Here is an 8,642-nt window from a genome sequence, read left to right as displayed (position 1 = left end):
ATATATATATATATAAATATATAAAATAACTTATATATATATATATATATATATATACATAGACATACATACATTTATACATGCATATATGCATATGGAGAGATTTTCATAGCATTTAGTCTACGATTGATTAAGTTTTTCTAGAGAACCAGAGTGCAATAGAAGACAACACTCATTTAACTGAATGTGCTTTGATCGGACGGTGCAGCCGTAGCGCATCCGTTATGACATACAGTATGTTTATTTAGCGTTACTGATGTAATATGATCGGGCTTGTATCTTTTACTCTTTACACGAGTATTAGTCTTATACCACGTGTTTGCTCTTATATTTTTATGTTGCTCTTTAAATTTACTTGTAAATTGTCTTTGCTTTCCTTCTTTCAGTCTTATCTTTTTCTGTCTATTACTATTCATTCATATTTCCCTTTCTGTTTACGTTTCACTCCTTTCCCTATATTTTTGTACATACATTTCTTTTTTGTTCAGGTTTATACTAAATGTTTCTACCTACATTTGGGGCCCTTTGTGGCGCTCTTTCCATTGTTCTCTTTTCTTCTTGCATAATGGGTTACGGAGACAAGTTAATTCACTTCAATTTCGCTCTTTATAAATTATTCCATTAACTATTCTGTACTCTATTAATGCATCCATCGAAACTAGCTGTAAATTATTAGAATACCAACGTCATTACTAATAATGTAGTTTTACTGAGAAGCTGATTCGTTAGCAGTGTTAATGAAGAACAGCCAGTTGAATAATGAAGTTCGAGAAACGATATAAAATTTCTTTAACCAGATTACTTTCCTTCACATGTAGATTGACTGATTTGATTAAATTATCTCTGATGGTTACAACGTCTCCTCATCATGCAGTTTATTTTATGACCTCAGCATTAGCTCAACGAAATAATTACTCTCCTTTAAAAACTTGTTTCCGAAGAAATCATATCAAAAATCTTCATTTTCCTTTGTCTATTTCCATGGAGATTAAAACTTCATTTCGCAGTTACTTAATTACTGTTTAGGTATATCGTTTTCTATTAATATTTTCATTCCACTTTCTAACTGTGATTATATTTCCGAAAGAAACAGCCAAATGCATTTTCGGTAGCACCAGAGTATCTTTGTCTTCTAGCTGCATTTTACGATTTTCCTTGGTATTACTTATCTCATAATGTACTTGAATATATAAAGTTTGGAAGATATATAAGGGTTGAAATTCATGTCCCATCATTTAGTGATCCGGGTAAGTCACCATGTATAAGTTTTTAGGTGCAATGTCGCAATCATGCAGCATGTGTTGTACGTAGCATGACAAAACCCCTTACCCACGTAAAAAACAAAATTATCCATATTGCTATCATTTTTTGATATTAATCATCACCGCTCTGCAATACACACCAAGAATATTGTCAACATCGAATTCGCCTCTAATGAAAAAGCATTCCAGACATGATCTTTCTGCTATGTTTTCAGACAAGTCATATCTAACACTACGTTATCCAGTGTACCTTTTTGAATTAGACCACCGTTTGATTTAAAAGAGTTTTCGAAGCTATATCTCTCAGAGAAAATGATAGTGTAGAAGAACTCTGGTTCTTAACTCCTCATTAATTTATAGCTTCTTTCTTCAGCAGTAAATGAAGGGCAATGGGTGTTTCAGCAAGATTACCAAGGATCTTTGTGACGAAATAAAGCCGTGATTTTGCAGTGAATGATCTTATAATGTTCGAGAATAGTGAAATTTCTATCATTCATTCGCAAATGTTTTATGTGTCTCTTCACATATAATTACCATCATTACTCATAAGAAATTTCGAGACTGTGAGTTAGCTTCTCTTTGTATAATCTTGTTGACAGAATAAAAAGTTCTCTGAGTAGTGCTCCAGCATGACCGTATCTGCATGACTGGAACGAGTTAAAGAATAAAAGAATATGCCAATCACTTCAACGCAATTCAACAATTACTATAAATAAGCACTTAATCACCTTCAAATTTCGAAATAAAAATGCAATGAATTTTACAAATGCAAGTCTTCAGTGAATTCGAATTCTCTATAATACATTTGCACCCTCAAATTATGATTGTGATTCATTGACCTGCTTAGGTACCATGCTTTCAAACCTCAGTGAAGAGGTTTGTAATCACTGTAACTAGGTAAAATAAGCTAAATTGAATAACGAAACATACATGAAGATTCTGTATATGTTATTAGTGAATCTCATTCGAGAGGAAGTGTTACAACTTCAGTAGTCTTTATTTGAGAGCTACTAAACAGAAATAAGAGTTTAGTATGAAATGGTAAATGAGAGTAAAATATTGAATACTTTAAAGTCCATCATTCCTTTAGTGATGAGTTTGTATTCACGTATATTCTTGTAGCTAATCTATAATACACTAACTTCCACTACTGAGAGAATTTTCTCTCTAATCTGGTTATCACTGACAAAAGACGGATTATGTCGCAGTCATATGTATTTCTAATATTCTTAAACAGATTAACTCTTGTATATATTCGTCAAATGGCTAATGTAGTTCCGATGAAAAATTAGTTCCGTGGAACTATAAATAAATAGTTCTATAATTTCCATTTTTTAAATTTCTGAGAGTAACAGTCGTAACTTCTTTTCCGCTTCTTTTCTTTCTTAATAAAATCAGCTTCCAGAGAGAGAAAGATAGAGAGAGGGAGAGAGAAAGAGAGTGTATATACATATGTATATATATATAGAGGCAAACGTGTGACTGTGAGGTAAGTAGCCCGCTTACAAACCACATAGTTCCGGTTTCAGTCCCACTGTAGGGCACCTTGTGCAAGTGTCTTCTACGATAGCCTCGTGTCGACCAAAGCCTTGTGAGTGGATTTGATAGAGAGAAACTGAAAGAAACCCGTCGTGCATATATATATATATATATATATATATATATATATATACTTGTGCGTCTGTGTTTGCCCCCCCTCCCAACACACACACCATCGCTTGACAACCAATGTTGGTGTGTTTAGGTCCCCGTAACATTAGAAGTTCGGCAAAAGAGACCGATAGAATATGTACTACGATTACAAAGAATAAATCTTGGGGTCGATTTGGCCGCAGTCAAGAATCGAAGAGAGCTTTTCGGATTTGAACTCGTGTCTTCTGTAACTACTTCTACAGGGAATGTAGCGTACCTAACCCAACGCGATTCAATATCCACTTTTGGATATGTTTGATACATACTTCAGAAATTCTAATCATCTGCAAAATTCCGTCTCATAGAGATGGCAACATTTGCAACCATCAATGACTTTTGGCGAATGAAGAAGATTTGTCTTTTGCAGATAATCGTGTCCTTGAAGCTCTTTTGATGATATTCAAAGAATCACAGATAACGTTCGACTGCTAACAAGAACTTTGGTACATAGTGGGTGAAGTTTTGGCTTGGTGCTTGCTGGAATCCTAGAAGACTTATGGAAATGCGCATAGTCACGCGGAAGATTTTGCCTATTTGGGATCTACATTCCTCTCAATCGTACAGGAATCTCGATGTTTCCTTCATAACTGTTTTAATCAAGTTTTCTTTATAATAGTCTCACTGATCATGTTTCGAATGACACTTTACAAAGTTTCAAGCACATAAAGCAATGAAGAATCATGAATTTAATATTTTAAATATGAAATAATTACACATTTTCCATATTCGCTGTCTTCGCAAAAACTGTAATATCAGCTGGTGCGACATGGGACCCAATACATAAGTTCTACAGTGTGGGGCGGAGAGGACGGATGTTTTTGTGAAAATTTAGCAAAATCATTAATTTTGGCTGCAAAAATAAAAAAAAAAAACATTTACTGACTCAATGTGTTCGCATTCAATTAGCATTTGACAATTACATTTCTTGGTCTGCCTTGAGGGAAGCTTTTCTCCTTGGACTCACGTTTTCGTGCGCAACGATGTTGTTAAACCTCCATTAACCGCATGTATGCGGATCCTTTTCGTTTTCTTTCACACACGGAAAGACATTAATGGTCGTTAAGACACTGTATAAGTGTATAGACCGCCTATAATACAAAGAAAACACCCAAATATTGAAATTGATGAGAACGACGGAGGGGAACTGACGTGAGTATGGACTGGAGGTATCGGTTCATATAAGCTTGCCAGACCTTCACAAGATTGCGGAAGAACTGGTGCTGCCAGACGAGACGAGGTTGAGAATTGTTTTGGAAGTAAGACGGCCTGTATGCTTTCTATGTGGAGTAAAGGGACACATGAAAGCTAAGTGTCCCCAGAAACACGAACAAGAGGAGACAGAGAAGGAATATCAGAAAGAAGAGGGTGCAATCGTAGAGGATGAAAAAATGGAAGAACAGTACACAGTGGTGAAAAGGAAGAAGAGTAATACAAACTCACCACCAAAAAGTCCGAGAAAGAAACGAAAGGCAAGTGGAGAGGAAACGCAGAGTGAAAAACAAGAGAATACGAATGTGAAGAGAAAAAAATGAAAGTTCAACAAAAGGGAAGAACGAACGCAGAGACCATCCACTAGCAAGAAGGAAAGAGTACAGAAGAGAAGGGAAAATGAAAGAGAGATGATAGCAACACAGAATGAAAGACAGACAGACAGACAGAAAAAATGTCAGCGGCGGAAGAGGAGAATGGTGAGGAGAGAAGGAGAGTGACATCCAAAAGGGAAAATTTGGGAACAATGGTGCAATTCTCCAAAAAGTGTAGAGATAGAGAAAAAGATTGCCAAGATGAAGAACGTTATCAGAGTGAAATTAGCGGCCAAAGAGAATAATGAAGGTTTGAAAGCTGTTTTATTAGAAAAAGAAAGAGGAGATAGATTGAAGGAGTTGTTTGGGGAAAAGATAGAGATGCCAAGGGTACAGATGTGTTACGACGAATCGCCGCCGATGGTGGCCTTCGAAGATTTGATGGAGTATATTTTATAAATAGTGACTTTGTGTGAATGTTTTTTTAAAAAGGAAACCAACAGATGCAAGACAGATATTGAACTGCAAATAAATCTTCATTTAAAAACAGTAAAATGGAACTGCCTCCTTATGTTGGCGTAGGTAAGCCATTCCATCCTCATTTGTCATTATATCCATAATTCATTCGATATGTTTTTTAATGTGCCCCATTGTATTGTTTTGTCTGCTTTTGTGTTGTCCCTTCTTTATAGAGGCCTTGTGCCTCATAAAAGAAATCAGGACATTGGTGTTGCCATGGTGGAGGTTTGCGCTCTCACAGTGCTCGTGTTGTTGTTGTTGTTATTATTATTATTATTGTTATTATTATTATTATTAATGTTGTTATTATTATTATTGTTGTTAAGGCGGCGAACTGGCAGAACCTTTAGCATTCCAGATAAAATGCTTAGTAGATTTTCATGTCTTTACGTTTTGAGTTCCAATTTCGTCAAGGTTGACTTTGCCTTTCATTTTTTTTGCGTTGGGGGGGGGTACATTAAAAAATACCAGTTACACACTGGAGCCGATGTAATCAACTTAACTCCTCAAGTTTCAGGCGATTATTATTATTATTATTATTATTATTATTATTATTATTATTATTCATGACATCCTCCGCAGACCTCCGCCAAGCAGCTCATTTGAAGATAGATACGCAAGTAAAATTACTAACAGAGAAACGAAAATAAACGCCACCATAGGTTATGCAGAAACGATGAACATGTTTTCGAGTAGATAATCAAAGAATGTAACATTGTAATACTTCATGTAAAGTAAATATAACAAATTCAGCATCCTTCAAGAATCCATAGAAATTCCCGTATCACTACCAAGATTTTATCATCTGCTCCTTGTGTCATTACCAACTTTTCCTGCAAGCTTCATCAAATACCGTTCACAACTTTTTGAGTTATTTTGCACAAAAACGGACAGACGGACAAACCAATGCGGATGAAAACATAACCTTCTTCCTTGGCGGAGGTAACAAGTCAACGTAAATTTTCTATATCGTAAATTAGATTTAAGATAGACTTTTTTCTTTCCGGTTTGACGAAGATTTGACATGTGTGTAGCAAGTTGAAAAACTGCGTGGAGGTCACTGTCCTCTATGTTTCATCATATTGTGTCGGCAAAATTATACTAACTTTCGTTTGTTGCTATCAATTTGATATAAACTGAAAGCCAAGTATTAATATAATATTCCAATATTAAAGACACTTCAACTACCACATTTCTGTATAAAGTGAAATTCTATAAAGGAGAAGACCGATATAAAATAGACACTCAAGGGGTTAGTTTAAATTCTAAAATGTATACTAAAATTCCAGATCAGTTATCGTCTCAGCAAAAGGACTTATTACAATGTTTCAAATTGTTAAGCTCAAACTATCATACAATATGCTTTAATTGTATATGTCCTTATTAATATGAAATTCTGCAATGTTTTTAATATATTTTTCTATAAACTAACATATAATGCATCTCGTAGTTTCAACTGAGAAACATACTTAAGTGGGCCGAAAGAGTAAGTAAATATACTCATAATAATAGTATATTAAATTGTAAGCCGTATAAGTGTTATTTGGTTATAAACCACATTAGACAACATATGTCTTGAATATTTCTAATATATTTCACTTAACAAAACTTCCCGCAAGAATACTTTCAATAGCAGACATCATTCCTCGGAAATATATTCAAAATGGAGATTATATTCGTTTTATTTATGACATTATAAAATGGCTTCCAGTCTTTTATATATTTCATGAATCTGCTTTAGTTTAAGTATATACTCAATGGCATTAATGAATATTTGAATATTCAAAATCGCATGCTTACTCGTCCACAAAAGTGTGCGAATATATGTGTGTGCACGTATTTGGTTCTGCTTTAACATCAACATAAAACGCTTCGTATTCTTCGATAACTTAAGAATTTTTTTTTTTTCGAAGATTAGTCATTTCGCTTTTCTTTTTATAATCTTAGGAACAGATTTATTACCACAATCTAAATTGAAATGTAGTAGCATGTTTCATGCGTTAAAATATCAAACGCTTTAGCAAAAAATGACAAAGTCGATAAAGTTTTTGACTGCTTGCTATTGGATCGTAGGTTCAAATCCGCATCACATATAAACTTCAGGGGTGGGGGAAGTATTATATTTTCCCTTTACGGATATCTCTTGGAAATAACAACTACAAAGCTAATGATATATCTAATATATGCTTACATCATAAATAATAGACACGCTTCATCTCGGCTTTTTTTCATGTTTGTTTTACAACAGTATATTATTGTCCTGTTTTTTTTTTTTGCATGAAGTTATACTGGCGTTTCTATGGCCTTTTCATTTTAGGTGAGAACCATATGATTTATTCAAATATTATCACAAGAATCTGAATAGTCATCGTTAAATTTATAAGTTCATATTTCAATTTGCGACTTTACGCTTTGCTTCTTTAAATTAGAATTGTAGCATGTTATTCGTGTTGTATCTTGTCATTAATTATCTATTGGTCTAGGGAATTCTAAAGTATATAGACATATTGTACACAAGTGTTTTCGTTTCCTTATTTAATTTTGTTTGTGCTGTATAGTATGTAATAATCCCGTGTAAATGCAGTCGGTAGTCGCAACATAGGGTTGAAATCGCGAATATAACTTACTCATTTGCAGTAGAATTTATAAATCACATTCAACGCGAGGAACTTATTTACACTGTTACATGTCTGCAGTTTCCTTTTGTAGTACATTATTCAAGTTAGTCTATAGATTAATGCACTTCATTGTTCTTTTTGTTTTATGGTATTATTTAAGATATGTTCATATATTCTATTGTTCGTATGCATTTGGTTTATATATTTTAGTGTGGCTGGTGTGATTTCAATCGGTGCGATATTTCGTGTATCTGTAGTATTTTGTTTATGTCTCTGTTGCAGACTGGCAGAGTGTAATATATTTTTAGAATAGTTGTTCATTGATTTAGTGTTTGCTTATTTTCGACTGTTTCTTTATTTAGAGATTCGCAATGTTTTGATAGAGGATTTAATACCGATATTTTGTATGCATATGAAAATTAATTCCCACTACGTAAGTAATAGTTAAATATCTGACTGAAATAGAACGAAGCGACGCTTTCCAATTAGGAAGCTGGTTTTCAGTCATGGGAGATAACGTGTCATACTGTTATAGAGGACATCATTTACAAATTAATTCTAAAAATAACGGGTCAGTTCGACCTGTTACTTCTTTTCGATTTACAGGTCTGTCATTAACACTCCGTGTTGATGACCGTTCCATTTAACATCTGTTTTCGATTTTGCTCAATGAAAAATGGTTAACATTTTGTCTACATAGGGATAACACAACTGTGCTAGTTTTCTTTAGTAATATTTCCTATGCCCTCATATTCACACATTGATAAATGCCATGCAGTAGATGTGAAAGTCATCCAGTCCCGAACTCACGTAAAAGTGGAACAATGATTGAAGAGCTACCAACTTTTCTCATAAAAACTAATTGGTGCCTTTCGTCCCAACATTTAGCGGTTCGGCAAAAGAAATGATTGTAAAAATACCAAGCTTTTAAAAATAATAAGTATTTGCGTCGATTCGTTCGACTAAAACGCTTTCAGAACCGCAGTCTCTTGACTGAGGCAATATAAGATGAAAGATATTATATATAT

Source organism: Octopus bimaculoides, chromosome 3 (assembly GCF_001194135.2).
Source record: "Octopus bimaculoides isolate UCB-OBI-ISO-001 chromosome 3, ASM119413v2, whole genome shotgun sequence".
Lineage (NCBI taxonomy): Eukaryota > Metazoa > Mollusca > Cephalopoda > Octopoda > Octopodidae > Octopus > Octopus bimaculoides.
This window is presented reverse-complemented; position numbering follows the sequence as displayed.